The sequence below is a fragment of the Centropristis striata genome, chromosome 3, assembly GCF_030273125.1.
Source record: "Centropristis striata isolate RG_2023a ecotype Rhode Island chromosome 3, C.striata_1.0, whole genome shotgun sequence".
In the NCBI taxonomy this organism is placed as follows: Eukaryota; Metazoa; Chordata; class Actinopteri; order Perciformes; family Serranidae; genus Centropristis; species Centropristis striata.
The window spans coordinates 29349999-29367348 of record NC_081519.1 but is presented as its reverse complement, the minus strand read 5'-3'; the positions used below and the strand labels follow the sequence as shown (position 1 = coordinate 29367348).

The window sequence follows — 17350 nt, the reverse complement described above, 5'->3', positions numbered from 1 at the left end:
CAGTGGTTCAGCCGTAGAAGGTTTAGCATCTCAATTACCATATAGATACACAGTAAGAGGTGACCCCAGCATTGTCTATGAAATTAAGACTCTCAGTAGTGTGTACGCTACCAACGTTGGAAGTAATGTCACTAAGACATACTTAGCTGAGCTGAAGGAACTAGCTAAATTGAGTGGCAAAGACTATGGTGAGGTGTTGAAAGAGATGATGTCTCAGATTGGAGAGGATGTTGAAGCCATGCGACCCACAGTTGAAGAATCCTCCCCCACACATGTTGAAACCACTCTCTTATCCCCATCTGCTCCGAAAGAGCAACAACATCACACCTCGTTCTCAGATGTCACACCAAGCAACAATGATGCCACTGACCATGTTCTCTTCACTAGTGGAAGGAGAGCACCGTCCCTTTCGGTAAGTAACATGAACCCACCTGACATTCAGAAAGTTGTGATCGAGCATATTGTACGGGCCCAGGAGGTTGTCCCACACATGCAATCTCAGGTGAGACTCCGTTCCTTCTCCGAGACCTAATAACAAAACAGATTATGACACATGGCGCACGCACATTGAACTGCTGCAAAATGACCCTAGCATGTCCCCCCTGCAAATATCCAGAAAGATCCTTGAGAGCTTGCTCCCACCAGCGGCTGATGTGGTTAGAGCCTTACGGCCTGAGTCGTCCCCTGTAGCTTACCTGCAACTTCTAGACTCAGCCTTTGGTATTGTGGAAGATGGGGAGGAGCTTTTCGCTCAATTCCTGAACACCCTTCAAGATCCAGGTGAGAAACCATCCGCTTACCTGCATCGGCTCCAGCTAGCATTAAACCAAGCCACAAAAAGGGGGGGAGTTACATGTGAAGAGGTGGACAAACATCTCCTTAAGCAGTTCTGCAGGGGATGTTGGGACAACGCCCTACTCAGTGTCCTGCAACTCGAACAAAAGAAGAGCAGCCCACCTAAATTCTCAGACCTTTTGCTAATGGTTCGCTCTGAAGATCGACAGCAAGTAAAATCTAGTCGTATGAGAAAACATATTGGCACCACAAAGCAAAAAGCTCAGTTGCAGTTCCATAATACATATGTTTGTGAACCAGAGGAGAAAGATGAGAGTGGTATCAGTGCTATTGAGGATCTGAGAAAGCAGGTAGCAAGTCTGCAAAGCCAACTAACTACATTTATGTCACAGAAAAAGACAAAAGGGGCTAGCAGTAAGGGATCAGCGGGGAAGCCTCAGAGCAGAATGTCAAAGCCAGATGATGCAGATAGTCATGCAAAGACAGACTAAAAAGAAACCGACATACAAACCCAGACCCTGGTACTGTTTTAACTGCGGCGAAGATGGACATATTGCCCCATGCTGCACTGATCCAGCAAACCCCAACCTGGTGGCAGAAAAGAGGAAGCAGTTGGAGGAAAAACAGCACAAGTGGGAAGCACAAAATGGTTCAAACTTGCCTTTAAACGACTAACAGTTCCTGTTGTCGGACAAACAGGGGCTGAAGAGAGTCAACAACGTCCCTCAGACGTAAACACTGAAGACAAAACCCCAACTGAGACCAACAAAGTCAGTTCACCTGCAGAGAACGTCAAAGCTCAAACATGTTCCGGGCTGCAGCATTCAGAGCAGAACCAACCCTTCCAACTTCCTAAACGGTTGGTTGGTGTTAAGAGTACAGCGCAAGTGACTGTGAGAGGTGAAGAGGTCAACTGCCTTCTTGACTCAGGCTCACAAGTCACAACCGTACCGGAGTCATTTTACAAGCAGCACCTTTCAGAGCAGAAGATTAAGCCATTGCATGATCTCTTAGAAGTGGAAGGTGCAAATGGCCAGCTAGTGCCTTACTTAGGCTATATAGAAATGACCATAACCTTTCCAAATGACTTCATAGGGGTTCCAATGGATGTAAACACACTTGCCTTGGTTGTTCCTGACACTTCACAGTCCCTCATGCTCATAGGCACGAACACCCTCGATGTATTGTTTGACATCTACTCAGAGACTGACTTGATCCACCGACAGCCCCTCCCACATGGCTACAAAGTAGTTTTCAAAGTAGTACTTGAGCTAAGACGAAAGCAGGCAAACAACGACCACCAGGGGGTAGTGACGATGCAAGGCAAAATGCCTCAAGTCATTCCAGCTGGCGAAACTGTAGTGGTGGAGGGATATGTTCTGGCCTGTGGCCTTCAAGATGAAAAATCAGTTGTCATTGAATATCCATCGTCATCCCCTTTGCCTGGTGGCCTGCTAGTAAAAGCTGGTCTAATTGATTTCCCTCAGCAACGGCCCCATAAACTACCAGTCGTCATAAGCAATGAGTCTGACCATGACATTGTCATCCCTGCAAAGTGCACTATTGCAGAAATTAGTGCTAATCAGACTATCCTATTAAAAGAACATAGTATAGCCAAGCAACCAGAATCTTCCCAGAGACCTTCAGAGACTCAGTCACCCCAAGAACCCACCTTAAATTTCAATTTTGGTGAGTCCCCAATCCCAATTGAATGGAAGGAGCGCATCACTAAGCAGCTCAGCAACATCCCTGATGTGTTTGCACATCATGACCTTGACTTTGGCCGGACAGATAAGGTGAGCCATCACATAAAACTCTCAGATGAAACTCCCTTTAAACTACGTGCCCGACCAATCCACCCACAGGACATTGAAGCTGTCCGAAGGCACATCCAAGAGCTCCTTGAGGCAGGAGTTATCAGGGAGTCGGAGTCGCCGTTTGCATCACCCATAGTGGTGGTCCGAAAAAAGAACGGCCAAGTCCGGTTATGCATTGATTATAGGCGTCTGAATCTCCAGACTATAAAAGATGCATACAACCTTCCAAAGCTGGAGGACACATTCTCAGCTCTCAATGGCTCTCAGTGGTTCTCTGTGCTCGACCTAAAGTCAGGTTACTACCAGATCGAGGTTGAAGAAGCAGACAAACCGAAAACGGCCTTTGTGTGCCCTCTCGGCTTTTGGGAGTTCAACAGGATGCCGCAAGGTGTGACGAACGCTCCCAGCACATTTCAGAGACTAATGGAAAGGATATGCATTTGAAAGACGCATTGGTCTTTCTTGATGATGTGATAGTATTCTCCAGAACCCTTGAGGAGCATGAAGAAAGACTCATGAAAGTGCTTACTCGTCTCAAAGAGTTTGGGTTGAAGTTATCTCCAGAAAAATGTGTCTTCTTCCAGACCTCAGTTCGTTATCTGGGCCATGTAGTCTCCAGAAATGGCGTCGAGACTGATCCAGAGAAGATTTCAGCTCTTAAAACATGGCCTGTCCCCCAGACCTTACGAGAGTTGAGATCCTTCCTCGGTTTTGCTGGGTACTACAGGAGGTTTGTTAAGGGCTACTCCAGCATTGTAAAACCCCTCCACAGCTTAACTTCCGGCTACCCACCTCTCCACAAGAAATCAAAAGCAAAAACTGCAAAAATAAAACAGAAAATGGATCAATACCATGACCCAAAAGAGCCTTTCAGAGGTCGTTGGACACCAGCTTGCCAACAAGCCTTCGAGGCAGTCATTCAAGGCCTTACTACAGCCCCTGTATTAGCCTTTGCTGATCCCCAGAAACCCTATATACTGCACACCGATGCCAGTACCACCGGGCTCGGTGCTGTGTTGTATCAGGAGCAAGAGGGCCAACTTAGAGTTGTAGGCTATGCAAGTAGAGGCCTGTCACAAAGCGAGAGCCGCTATCCAGCGCACAAGTTAGAGTTCTTGGCACTCAAGTGGTCAGTTACAGAAAAGTTCAGCGACTATCTTTATGGCAACCACTTCACTGTAGTAACAGATAGCAATCCACTGACTTACATACTGACCTCAGCAAAACTTGACGCAACCAGCTATAGGTGGCTAGCAGCACTGTCCACATTCTCCTTCAAACTTCTATATCGCAGAACAGAGATGCGGTTGGATTATCCCGCAGACCACATGGAGCACTAGCAGATGATCTGAAGTCACAAAAAGAGAGAGAACGCATACAACAGTTCACTCAAGATCACCTCTCTGATCCAAAGAACATCAATGCAGTAGATCAGTCTGTGGTGAAAGCAATCTGTGAGAGACAGCTCACCTACAGTGTCAGTCCAGATGATGAGAGAGAGGGAGATACGGATTGTGTTGCTTTAGTGGAGGTTCTTGCCATGTCCCCTAATGCTGTGCCTGACAGCTATGGTCGAGAAGAACAGTTTGGAGGTCTGCCAACTATCCCCCACCTAAACAGAGCCGAGCTGGCAGAAAAGCAAAGAGCCGATCAATGTATAAAACATGTTATCTCCCAGATCGAACACGGGGACACACCACCCCCCACCTTGCGCACCCAACTCCCTGACCTCCCACTCCTTCTCAGAGAACTAGGCCGTCTTGAGCTCCATGACAACATCCTGTACAGGCGACGCCAACTGGGGTCCCAGAAAACTTACCAGCTTGTACTTCCATCTGAGCTTCGCAACACAGTTCTCACCAGTCTGCATGATCATATGGGTTACATGGGAGTTGACCGTACACTGGATCTTGTGAGGACCAGGTTCTATTGGCCAAGGATGGCTATAGAAGTGGAAAGGAAAGTAAGAACATGTGGCAGGTGTGTGCGGAGGAAAGCACGACCTGAAAAAGCTGCTCCCTTGGTCAACATTAACACCACTCGACCCCTTGAACTCCTCTGCATGGATTTCCTGTCACTTGAAGCTGACAAAAGTGGAACCAAGGATATACTGGTGATCACCGATCACTTCACTAAATTTGCGGTTGCCATCCCAACACCCAATCAGAAGGCCCGCACGGTAGCAAATTGTCTGTGGGAGAACTTTATGGTACATTACAGTATCCCAGAAAAGCTACATAGTGATCAGGGTCCAGATTTCGAGTCCCGCACAATCAAGGAACTCTGTCAGGTGGCTGGCATCCACAAGGTTAGGACAACTCCATACCACCCAAGGGGTAATCCTGTGGAGCGATTTAATCGTACCCTGCTTGACATGTTGGGTACTCTCCAAGATCAAGATAAGTCCTCTTGGCGTGATCATGTAAGACCCTTGGTCCATGCCTATAACTGTACCAGGAATGAGGTGACTGGCTTCACCCCATACGAACTGATGTTCGGCCGCCAACCTCGCCTGCCAGTTGATCTTGCATTCAAGTTGCCAGTACAAGAGGGTCAACATTCATCACATTCTGAGTATGTGCAAAATCTCAAGTCACGTCTCAAAGAAAGCTACAAGATAGCTATGGATAAGGCTGCAAAGATAGCTCACAAGAACAAAACGCGGTATGACAGACATGTAATTGCCTCAGACTTGGAAGCTGGAGATCGGGTACTGATCAGAAATGTTCGCCTCCGGGGTAAACACAAGATTTCAGACAAATGGGAACCCACTGTTCATGTAGTTGTGAGAAGAGCAGGCACTCTCCCAGTATATACAGTTAAACCTGAAACCAGGGATGGTCCTCTAAGGACGCTGCATAGGGACCTGTTACTTCCATGTGGATACCTACCTGCAGAGGAAAGCAGTGAGCCTGTACAAAAATCTGTACCACGCAGGCCAGGAACCTGTGCAAGTCCTGCTGTGGAGGAAGAGAATTCCTCAGATGAAGGAGATGATGAACTCATTCCAGTTTATTTGAGTCTCCCTATCCCCACAGTCTGTGAGAGTCCTGTGCAACCTGACCCACCTATGACCAATGTCCAAGATACTCAGCATATTGAGCCTTCAGGCATTCATCCTGCTGAGAGTCCTGTAACTGCTCAAGATGTTGAGAGTATTCCTGATATTGACAAAACACCAGATATTGACAACCCATCCGATATTGACAATCCAACCGATAATGACAACCAATCTGATTTTGACAACTTACCTGATATGTCCAATAGTACTTCACAGTACTTACCCACTGATAGAGTAGCACCAACCGAACAAGCTGATGAAACAGTTCTGGTTCAAGGTGACTCATCTGATGATGATCATCCAAACATTCAAGGAGAGCGACTTCCAGTTCCCTCAGATATGTCAGACAAAGATGAGGAGGAGGATGGCACTAGGCGTATAGAACCTGTGGAAAGAGAGGAGGAAACAGGCGAAATGGAAGAAAAGGATGGAACAGTCCCAATGGATACAGAGGAAAATACAGATACAAACGACTCTGTCCGGAGATCTGAGAGAAACCGTCAGCCGCCACGATGGCTTGATTATACTGAGTTGGGAAATCCTCTGATCACAGTTGTGAAATCACTTTTTCAAGGGCTGTCCACAGCTTGGGCGGATGTCATAAGTGATTGCGAGGAGGCTGTTCAACCCCCTGCTTTGACCCCTCGAGTAATTATCATTTAACTGTCTACCATGCACAGGGACGTGCATGAGTTCAGGAGGGGAGGGTGTAACCCAGGTGAAGAAACGCACTTGGGATTAGTTAAAGAATAAATTATTAAATTGTTATTATGGTTGTTGTATCGGCAAAATTTCAGAAATCCGATTGTATTTGAATGCACCATCCAGCCCTCTGACCCTTAGCAGCCAATCAGGCGTTGCGCAGGCCACGTTCAGTGCCGGGGCGGTGTTTTCTGGGTTTTTATCTCTGACTTGAGCCACGAGAGAGAGCCGCAAAAAGCTAAGACACAGGAGGAAAAGAAGAGGAATAAGAACAAAGTTAAACATAAGAAAAGAAGAAGACAAAAGTCAGCACACTTGTTCACTGGAGGCCGGGAGCCGAGTGACTTTGCAGAAGAGGAGAGTTTGCCGGTAAGACGAGTCGTTTATTGAGGAAAAAACGTCGTCATGCTAATGCTAACTCGCTATCTCGTAGGCTACGGAAGTGGCCCTTTCCACCTGCAGAGCCGCTGCGAGCCTCGTCAACAGCGTGTTTGATTTTGTCCACCCAGAGCAACGGTGAGAAACATGTTAGCTGCTCTGATGCTAATTTTTGCTCTCAGCATGCTGGAAAAAATAGCGGTGGTGGCATTAAAATCAAGTCAGAGAAATAATATAATGGTGTAATGTTTTGTATAAATGTATTGAGTATATTTTATGCCAATTTATACCTTTTAAGGGATCTGTTTGGTTCTATTGCAAAGTTTAAAAAGTAATTTTATTATATGTGAGTGCACAATTATAATTTATTTTGTAAATGTGAAGCACTGATGTATTTAATTTAATTTCAGTCATGAGTTTAAAGTTAAACTAGAGGGTAATTTTTATTGCAGTTTCTCACATTATTAGGCCTGTAGTGTGAGAATATGTAAGCATATTTCCTTAATACCTCTGAAACCTCATGTGTACTGTTTACAATGTAATTACAAATTGTTTGGTTTGACATGGTTCTATACATATATGTTGAATTATAATTGTTACTTACCATAAATATTGAGATGCTGTCACATGAGCGGTATGAAGCGAGTTCTGAAAATGTTTAGTGCTCACATTTGATTTGATACATTTGAACTTTGAAGTTGTACAACTGAAGAACTGAACTGAACTAAAGATTTAATAAGATTTGATGAGATTTATGTGCAAGATTGATAAAACATTAAGTATACTTGTACTTTAAGTCTGTAAATGATGCATCTGATAGAATATAGATTGAATAGAGTGTAATATTAACTTATATGACCTTGTCTATAGGTCAGGTTTTAAGGAGACGGGGAAAACCCGGATCTTGGCAGATGGCGAGCCAGAGGCGTGAGGAAGGATCACATTGAAGGCGACACACATACACATATACACATACACTTTCCTGAGTTTTAAGGATCAAAACAGGTACCTGCAACACTTTTACTATTAAAGGGCCCCAACGTGCACACTTTTTGGACGCTTTTTGGACATTTGTTTTGACACTTTTGGACACTTTAAGGTTGTTTTGTTTACATGTTTCGTTTTGGTAATATTTGGTATCTTGTATATTTTCCTGCAAGGTAGCTATTTTCTTATTTTGCTGTACAATACATGAGTGGCTACTCAAACTCTAATTTTCTTGTCTGAATCATTATTGGTTGCTCAACATTGCTCCTAGCGAATTTAGTTTTCTTCTGATACTGGTCTAATTATTGGTTTAATCTATTTATATACTGTAATTCTCTTTTAAATTCCTAAACTTGGTTACAACAGCATACAATCATTTATGACATAACACATTCTTTTTATAAAGATAGATGGTTGTTTGTTGTTGTAGTTTACTTTATACACACAGTATATCTCGCTGTCTCCCTTACGTTCAGGATTATCGCATGTTCTCGTTATCTCGTGTGTATATGGCTGGCTCCCTACCCTGCCGTTCCACGCCAGGTTTGAATTTATGCCGTGCAGAAGACGGAGCAAAACCATGGCAGAGCCGTTCCGCGGCCATTCCGCACCCGGTGGAAATCTCCAGTAAGTCGGGCTAGCCGTTTTAGCAAAAATTTATCTATTTACACATAAATTAGAATTTGTTGTAGTAATGTTTGTGGTGATAATTAATTGTGATGCTCATTTCCCCCCCAGCACCAATACATAAAGGCCATTTCTGACAGAAATTATAATGTTCGGTTGTGGTCCAGCAGACTTTCCAGCTGGCTTTCTGGGCCCGCTTACTACCAACATTCGGTCTTCAGTAAAAAATCTTGGGGTAATACTAGATGACAGGCTGAAATTCGATCATCAGGTTAGCTCGATCGTAAAAAAAACAGCTTTTATCAGTTAAGGATTTTATCAAAAGTAAAAGGGTATCTGCCACGTAGAGATGTGGAGACTGTAATCCATGCTTTTATTAATACCAGATTGGATTACTGTAATTTACTGTATGTTGGCCTGGACCACTCACTGGACCTGCAGCTGGTACTAAATGCAGCTGCCCGTCTCCTTACTGGCAACGCAAACGTGACCACATATCACCATCCTAGCTTCGCTACACTGGCTCCCGGTTGCTTTTAGAATAGATTTTAAAATTGTATTGTTTGTTTTTAAAGCTTTTAATGGCCTAGCCCCACAGTATTTGACCGAGCTCGTTTAAATCCATGCCCCTGCCAGAACACTGAGATCCTCAAATCAGCTGCTCCTGGCCACCACCAAAACCAGACTCGGAACCAACGTGGGACCAGGCCTTTGTGGCTCTGGAAGATTCTGCCCTGGCTCATCCGATCTGCAGGCTCATTTAAGGTTTTTAAATCCTCCCTAAAAACACACTTTTCTCCCTGGCTTTTAATTAAGTTTAAGTGGACATCTTGCAAAAACATTTTTATTTATTTTATTCTATTTTTATTTATTTACTTTATTCTATTGTTGCACTGTGTTTATATATTTTAGTATTTTAGTTTTTACCATATTTCCTGCAACTGTGATATCTGTATAGCACTTTGGTCAACCCCGGTTGTTTTAAATGTGCTCTAGAAATAAAGTTTGACTTGATTTGACTTAACTTGATATATTTACAGTATTATTAAGGATGTAAACTCTCCTATTGGTCTACATCAACTCCAGAGAAAATCTGGCTATTTGGAACATTTTTTTTTTACATATTACATTACATTACATTACATTTTACTGGAGACCATCTGACTGAATGAAAATTGTGTTGCATCTACAAGTTGTGTTGAATCTGTTATTTTAGACGATTATTTACCTGCAGCACAACTTTATAGTTAAGAGAGTAGATTTATGGTTAGGGGTTAGGATTAGTTATGGGTATGGTTATGGGGTAAGTCTCCAGGAAATTAATGCAAGTCTGCTATGTCCCCAAAAGTGATTCCTGAGGGTTTGCTCAGAGGGCGGGTGTTCCTAATCTTAGCTTGCGGCCTGCAGCTCTGTCGATCTCACACTGTTTAGGAGAGACTTATCTGGAACTCCAGTTTAGATATAACACAAACACATGCACACACACACATACACCTTCACCTAGAGTTTGAACCACGACTCTGCAAAGACAGAAAAAGAAGCAGACAGTGGAAGGAGGGCAGGGCACTGATGCATGGACAACGCCAGGCGAAGATGTCATGAAAGAAATGAAGTGAGATTCCAGACATAAGGCTTTGAAAAAAGCAGCAAAAGGAACAGTGGGGGTGAAGTCAATCCCCCACGGAGGAGCCCCGACTCTCTGCTCTCCCCTATTGACTCCCCCCTCCCCTCCTTTCGCTGGCTTTCGCCCTCCTCTTGCTCTCCTCTCCTCTCTTTGACATGCAGTGTCTCTGTCCTAGCCTCACCCAGCTTAACCCTGTCTTCTTCTCCAGCCTCCTCCTCGCTCTCAGTCCTCCTCCTTCATCCACTCCTCGACCCGTCCCTCACCCCGGCCTTTTTTTCCCTCCCCTCTCATACTGTCACCCTGGAAAGCATTCAGGATGGCTTATGCTATGCTGCCTCGCTGTCTTCGCTCTCTAATGCAAGTGTTCAGCGGATTAAAGGGAGAATGCGTTGACTGCGCCATAAACCATTTCCATGGCTCTTGATCACAAAGTGGAACTGACTCCTGACTACAGAGGCTGACAAAAAAACAAAAAAACATGACAACCTCATAATTAATTCAGCCGGTATTGATGAAATACTTATAGACATATAAATATACAGAATTTAAATATACCCTGGTTTTCGTCGTGGATTGGGGATTGAGCCCAGTTCATTAGTTCAGCTTATATAAGTATGCTAACGAGGCACTGATTTTATTGGCCTCATTACACCGCAGGGAATTGGCCAGATAAAACAGGAGTTATGTAAGAGAGGAGAGGACCAGAGTTTAACATCTGCCCCTGCGTGGCGTAGAGCCCATGAGGCGCCAATCACCAGCACCAGGCTGTCTTTACACTGATAGAGAGACAGAGGGTGAGACATAGAGAGAGAGGGAGCGAGAGAGACCGTTACCCGGCCAAATCCAGATTTGGCAGGCCTGTGTGTGGGAGGGTGTATGAGTGTCTGCGTGTGTTTGTGTGATTTGTTTTTGTCTTCCCTTTTTGCGCCCGCTCCTTTGCCAAAGCTGAGATTTCATGGCTGGGGACTATTAGAGGTGATTCTGAGTGCAAAGCTGAATTATTTCTTTTTGTGTCTGATATAAGCGCCTAGGGACATGTGTGTGTGTGTGTGTGTTTCAGGGTGTTTCATGTATTTGCACCCCGCAGATCTCGCTCCTGAAAAATGTTGTCAGACGTTTGCTCTCATTCCAGTGCATCAATGAACATAAAGGAGTGTACACTGTGAAAAAGACCTATTCGTTTCTTTGCATGCAGGCCTAAAAGCTGTCTGCTCCGATCCCACGCCTCAACCAGACGACTTGAATTAGCAACTAGCTAGGAGCTGCTACCTTTTGTACTGTGACTGTGATTATCAGCAGATATTATCCCAGACCTTTTGAATGTCTCTAGATAATGTAAAGATTCGTACAGTGAATGACTCTATAGCGTTACAGCGAGCTGAGTTTCATGAGAAACTTCCCCTGCAGCTGAGAAAGTAATTACCTGCTAAGATGAAGCTGTGGTACGTTTGTTTGCAATAAAGCTCTTTGCACATTTCTAGTTAAGCACAGAGCTCGGTCTATGGGGTTATTCAACAAAACAGGAGTCCACAGCAACCCTGCTGGAGAATATGAAGACCTGAACATCATTTAAATATTGTTTCCCATCCACTCCACAATTAAAAAGTTTGGTCCAGTTTGTTGTTTTCTTTTTTCTTTTTCACTCTTTTTATTGATTTTCCTAATTTTGAAAATAAAACATATCAGTCATTACAGACACCATACACATTTACAAGTACACATTTACATAAAAAGGTAATTTAAGATATATTCACTTATGTATCTCAAAATGAAAGGTAGACAGATGGAGGAGATAAAAAAGAAAATAAATAAATACAAAAAAGATTTTACCTATATATGTACCCAAACGTGTACACTCTTCAAAAGTAAAAAAAAAAATAAGCAGAGACAGGAATAAAAATGAATAAATAAAATAAAAGTTATTTCCTCCTATTAAGAGCACTTCTATAACTTGCCCTCAGACTATGTGTTCTTGTTAAAATAATCAATAAATTGTTGCCAAATTTTATGGAACTTTGATTCAGTTTGTTGTTTTCTAATTAGCTTACTCACTTAATAATAGTAAATAGAATAGAAGCAACAAAGTATAGCCCTTCATTTATAGTGTTAACTCTGTAACCTGTTGAATGCATGTTGGATGTTCAGTCACCTAAATGTGTTATATAGTTGGTTAACACTACATACTGTGGGGAGTAATTTGTTGTTGTTGTTTGTTTTTTTTTGCTTTTGTAGGAATTAAATGACACATCACTATGGGAGCTTTTGTGCGTTACATTACATATTAACTCCCTATTGAGCCCCATTTTTGGTCTTCACCATTTCCTGAGAATTCCTCTAGGTCGGGCTAGCCGTTTTAGCAAAAATGTGTCTATTTACACATAAATTAGAATTTGTTGTAGTAATGTTTGTGTCGATATATTTACAGTATTATTAAGGATGTAAACTCTCCTATTGGTCGACATCAACTCCTGAGAAAATCTGGCTATTTGGAACATTTTTTTTACATATATATATATATATATATATATATATATATAATGTTTCTTATTGGAAATTAGCACTATTATTATTATTCCACAGCTGTTTTCCACATTTTTGTTTTTTTAAACGGTACATTACAACGAAGAACCACAAAAAAAGACAACCCCCAAAACAAAAAGATAAATAAATACAATACAATAAAATACATAGTATTATAATAATATAAAGGGAGGCAAGAGAGCAGAGAAACAGAAACATTAACAATTATACTAACAATAGCAATACATAAATAAACACAGGATACTGAGTGTGCTCATTAAAAAAAAACCTTAAAAAATAAATTAAAATTGGATGCATCAAATCAACTTAGTTGGGGTCCAGAGAGGTGAGGGTACTCACATATGTGATGAGAGGTTGCCATCTTTTATAAAAAATTGGCTGCTGAGCTTCTCAAGGAATCATAGGTTTTACTGGAGACTATCTGACTTACTGAAAATTGGGTTAATTCTATAAGTTGTGTGAAATCTTTTATTTCAGATGATTATTTACCTGCAGCATACCCTGCTCTTACATATGCTATAAACAGCCTCGAGCAGTCGAGCCGTGCTGGCACAGTGTGCTTGTCACAAACAGTAAGAGCCCGTCACCTGCAGTGAATAAAGCAGGCCGACCCAGCCGCAGGGGAGCAAAAAACTAATAGTGACCAACATCAGAGTTTATGGTTTCTCAGAGCAGAGCAGTTTCTGCTCTCCTCTTAAAGCTTTTTGTAAAATGTTGAACTTTCATCTGTTCTTTTTCTCGTTGCTGCTCTCTAGTCAATCTTCAGTCACAAACACCATCATGTTTTCTCCACAGCAAATGTAGTAAGAGCCGCCTGTCAGATGTCAAATTACTTTTAGAGCCAGAATAAATGCATTCATGATTGAAAGACCTTAACACACGATTCACTCTATGTGGTTTAGAAAACAATGTGCCTGACGTTGCGTTCTTAATTGCAACTTTTGTTTTTATTTTTGGCATGTACTGCAGCTGCCCTTACAAAGTATGTATGTTGCATGCAGTATGCATATGATTGAGATTGTGGGTCGAGATGGCCTGAGAAGCATGCATAATGCAAACTCTGACTGGATGTAGGACATCATGGAATATAAGGCATACTGCATTTGACATTCTATGTATTGGGGAATGTTTTTCTGGCATACTTAAATTATAGTAGTGTGGGTACACTGCAAAAAAGGTGTGCCTAAAAACAAGATAAAAACACTAAATCTGAGGGAAATGATCTTGCTGCATGGACAGATAATTTCACTTGACAAGATTTCTTAAATTAAGATTGTTAAATCTAGAAATAAGCATGTTGAACACTTAAAATAAGAAATTAACTCTTAAAACATGATAAATTATATAACACTTCTAAATCTAAGGTTGTTTTTTTTTTTATCTTGGTAAGAAACAAATAATTTGCAGTGCACTCTGCTCAGGCCAATTGAAAACTACTTGCAGCTTTTATTTATCTTGTTTTAAGAGTTAATTTCTTATTTTAAGCGTGTAGCAAGATCATTTCCCTCAGATTTAGTGTTTTTATCTTGTTTTTAGACACACCTTTTTTGCAGTGTATTGAAACGCACAGTGATTTAAATAGATTGAAATGTATATTTAAAGCAGCTCTTGTATGTCTCTACTTTAACCTTACCTTAACTTAATGTTTTGAGACAGGAAAAGGAAGAAAAGAGCAAGAAATGAAAAGTTATTCATATTGTTTGTTTTGTGTTGTTTTTTAAATAAATTTGCCCATATCCATACACTGGGAGTGAATGATGATACCATCATAAAAAAAACACAGACTCTAAGAACACTGCAGCACTTAGAAAAGAGATGAAAATTAATTTCAATGAGGCCGCAATTTTATTCTGGGATGAAGCAATATCTTAGAGTAAGAGTGGTCACAGATCCTCTACCTTATGAAAAAGCTGCACCATGCTCCACAGAAATCATGCAACTCTAACACTACAACACTAAGATGTTCGGATGTTTAGAAAAGATGAAAATCTACCTGCTAGTGGGAATCACTGGGTCACTATAGGCATTCAGTGATCTAATTAAATCCAGTGCTAGGAGGTAAACATTTAACAGGACAATTGATGATAAATTAACCCTTTGATGCACAACATGGGTCTAAAGTGACCCGACAGAGTTTTTATGTTCTATATCTTTGCAACAAATTATTTTCATCATTCAGTATTCCAGGTTTTCCTCAATTAGTTTGTTTTTGATCATCATATATCCTAATTTTATGTTTTCCTTTATTAATTTTATAATGAAATCCCTTTTTATGTCACTACTCCACATTACTTATTTTTTGCTAAGTAGCTTGCTAAGCTAACTACTTAGCTAAGTATTTAGCTTAGCAAGCTACATAGCCAAATAGTTAGCTATGTAATAATACAAAAACTTTTTTTCTTCATAAAGTATGAGAGGCAAAATGGAAATAATGATTTGTTGTTATCAGAAACCAGATATTTAAAGAATAATTGGAATATTCAATCATAAAATAAGTTGATATCAAAAGATCTCAAAAGAGCACAGAAACACAAAGCAAGCATTTAATAACATGGAAAATGAATGCAGGTAATTTTTGACCCATTTTTGTGCATCAAAGGGTTAATACAGGGGTAGGCAACCTGAGGCTCTGGAGCCACATGTGGCTCTTCAGGCCATCTGCATTGGCTCTCTGCGGCTGTGAGAAAAAAATATACGTAATAAAATGGGTATTTCTTTACATTAAAATGTCTAATTTATCATTAGTGTAGGCCCAAAGCTATTTGTATTCTTCAATTGTAAAAATGTATAGCTTATATATCGCATTACCTTTTTTTTTCACATTAGTCAACTTAAATGGGCATCATAGCTTACGAAAGTAAGCGCCTTAAGCTCTAAGTTTTGTCAACTTCAAGGCAAGTTTTGAATTTTCCATAACTAGGCTAGCTTTTGATTCCAAATTTGCATTTGGGCTCTCGCTACATTCTGACAAAATCATATTAATAAATACTCACTATGACCTATTGGAAATGCTGGTAGGCTAATTAAGACTTAGTAGGTTGTTTCATCTTCATTGTAAGGCTCGAAATAATGTTTGCGGCTCCATTCCAACATTTTTTGTCTCTTTTTGTCCAACAATGGCTCTTTCGTTAGTAAAGGTTGCTGATCCCTGGGTTAATATAATATAATATAATATAATATAATATAATATAATACCTAGAGTAGTATAGGTATAGATCTGTAACATCAGGTACAACATGCTACTCAAAGAGATGTTCATAAATGCCTGAAGTCATCACATATTTAAATGTAATAAGAGTACCTTGCTTTTGTTCAGTGAAAAGTAGTTGCAGCTAAACAGCACAGGTCTGCTATTTGCTGACAGGTACAGTATGGTGGAGCTCTGGGGAACTGCCTCTTATTACAGAATAACAGTGACCTTTAAAACATCCCATCAGGCACCCTGGGTGTTCTTGGTAAAACATCTGTTACTGTAGCTCAAAGCCGCACACCGCCACCAGCACCACAACTCAGTGTCCCGCTCTGCTCACTTCAGTTCTGCTCTAAAAACCTCACACAACTTCTTTCAGGAAACTGCAGGATTTTGCATAATACATAGCATGACAGGGGCCATACTCTTCTTTACTTTCTGCTGGACTTGTATCTGTTGAAGGAGGGATTCAGCAATCACACTGTCTGCCATTTCCAAACACTTATATTTGTCCCCAGCTGATAAGCTTGATATTTCAATATCGGTTATACATCTCAACAGAATGCGGCCAGTTTGTTTACAGTGTAAAATCAGGATTATGGACCATGAGACTTTCGGCCCACTGGCCTCGCTGTGACTCTGTCCGCATACAGGGCTGAACAAAAACAGGCTTTGTCCCAGAGATGCAATTTGGAACGGTGCTGTCGGGCTTTAACCCCCCCGCAAACCTTTAGTCACTGTGAGAAACATGAAAACAACTGCACCACTGCACTTCTTCAAATATACAAAAGTGCTGTTTATGTAAGGCTCTGAAACATCTCTGTCACACTTGGCCATGTTTGACTGGACTATCACTATTACACCAGCATTAAATACTCTTATTTTTGTGTAACAATAGTGAGAGAGACTTAAATATAACATTTATATGACACACAGGTTTTCTATTTAAAGCAACATCATGCAAAAGTTGGTATTTTTGTGATTTTGGGGGCACTACAGTTTCAAAGTTGTACACCACTGTTGTATATGTCACATATGTTGTATATGTCACACGGCAGTTGGGACTGTGTTTATTTATTGGTAATTTTATTTTGTAACTTATTGGTTTTTATAATTTAATGGTGTTTTTTTGTGTGCATGTTTTCATTCACCAGTGTGTTTTTAGTTTTCATTGCATGTTTTAGAAATATCCCACTGCCTGTGAATGCACCGTACAATGTGAATGCACTGCACTGGAGGTTCTGCCCTTGTCCCTAACAGGAACCAATCAACGGTGGAGGAACGGGGTCTGAACCGGAAAAAGAAGCCAACAAAAGCATCGAGGAAGAGTGGCAAAGGGAGCGTGTCAAGAAAAGACAGACAGGAAACAAGGCAGAGGAAGAAAGATGAAGGCGAAAGACACTTGGAGACGGCGACGGAAAACCCAGAGTGTTACGACGCCTCACAACCTCTTCCCCTGGATCCCATGTGCCGCAACTGTCCCGGTCTGACAGACTTATAGACTTTTTCTTTGAAGAAACAGACTTCTCTTTTAATGGACTTTTAAGCAGCTAGCTTTTTTTAACCCTCATTAAGAGAGTTTTTATTGTTTCATTGCTGGCTCCTGTGTACAAAAAAAATTAACTTTT

The 17350-nt window shown here is 41.3% G+C and overlaps 1 long non-coding RNA gene across 1 annotated transcript; it reads left to right on the top strand.

Moving 5' to 3' along the window:
* Positions 1 to 6807: 6807 nt before the first annotated feature.
* LOC131969046 (uncharacterized) lies at positions 6808 to 9386 on the top strand. The gene is made up of 3 exons (XR_009394083.1): positions 6808 to 6891; positions 7624 to 8367; positions 9004 to 9386. It is a non-coding gene; the product is annotated as an uncharacterized LOC131969046 (long non-coding RNA).
* The last annotated feature ends 7964 nt before the right edge of the window (positions 9387 to 17350 follow it).